Source organism: Salvelinus sp. IW2-2015, unplaced genomic scaffold, assembly GCF_002910315.2.
Source record: "Salvelinus sp. IW2-2015 unplaced genomic scaffold, ASM291031v2 Un_scaffold1108, whole genome shotgun sequence".
Taxonomy (NCBI): domain Eukaryota; kingdom Metazoa; phylum Chordata; class Actinopteri; order Salmoniformes; family Salmonidae; genus Salvelinus; species Salvelinus sp. IW2-2015.
This window is the reverse complement of record NW_019942729.1, coordinates 37,524-38,638: the sequence shown is the minus strand read 5'-3', so window position 1 is coordinate 38,638 and position 1,115 is coordinate 37,524. Positions and strand designations below refer to the sequence as shown.

Below are 1,115 nucleotides of genomic sequence, written 5' to 3'. Positions count from 1 at the left end.
ACTGAGGAGTTGTTGGCTCAGGGGGTTCCTGCAGGCTGCTGGAGGAAACTGAGGAATTGTTGGCTCAAGGGGTTCCTGCAGGCTGCTGGAGGAAACTGAGGAATTGTTGGCTCAAGGGGTTCCTCCAGGCTACTGGAGGAAACTGAGGAATTGTTGGCTCAGGGGGTTCCTGCAGGCTGCTGGAGGAAACTGAGGAATTGTTGGCTCAGGGGGTTCCTGCAAGCTGCTGGAGGAAACTGAGGAGTTGTTGAGCTTTCGGTTTCACTGAGCTATAAAGGGGTTTCACAGAGTTATAATGAGACGACAGACTAAGGAGAATTTCTCAGAATATTAAAGTCAGGTTGTCGTGCCGACCATTTTATTGTCACAGTAGCTCTCGACATAGATGGAGGCTAGTGTGATTAGAAAGGATTAGTCAAAAAGCTTCATGTGTTTTTTTTTCTTCTTCTCCAGAGCAATAATTTGAAAACACACTCTTGCTAAGTAAATTAACAAAGAAACACAATGTATATATTTTTAAAATTCAAGGCAATCAATAGGCCGTGCTTCACTCATCATACAGACGTGTCACTGATTGATCACTCTGGACTGATGTGACCCATTATCATTCTAATGATCTTTCCTGACACACTTCTTCACCTATTTAGGTTTCTTGTCATTAGCGTTGACAGAAATAATCCTTCATTCAACTGAGGCCTCTTCTAAGAGGTTAACATTTGTGTTGTCGAGTGTCTCAACACTATGGTGTTGAAGGGGGCTCTCAAAAACAATAACTGTCCTAATACACATAACGAGGACTTGGTGTAGTCATGATAATGGGAGAGCATATTTAACTGTATCAACGTAACAGTTTTCCACTCTTGACCACGACACTATGTAAGAAATGTATATACAACACATCGCTTAAAAATGACTTCAATCTGCTCAAATATACGTCCAAACTCCAATCTTACCTCAAAGAAGGTGGCTCTGCTCATTCTGTAGGTTTATACAGTATGTCCTCGCCTATGTTCCTTAGTTAAAGTACCCCTCACACACTAACACACACACTACAAAGGAGCAGCTCCTTCCTCCCTGTGACAATCCCAGAATTGACCCCTCCCTCCCTCCCTCCC

At 43.2% G+C, this 1,115-nt stretch overlaps 1 pseudogene; it reads right to left on the bottom strand.

Moving 5' to 3' along the window:
- The window catches only part of LOC112069740 (very-long-chain enoyl-CoA reductase-like), a 19,740-nt pseudogene extending 18,704 nt beyond the window's left edge, over positions 1 to 1,036 (bottom strand).
- Positions 1,037 to 1,115: the final 79 nt, after the last annotated feature.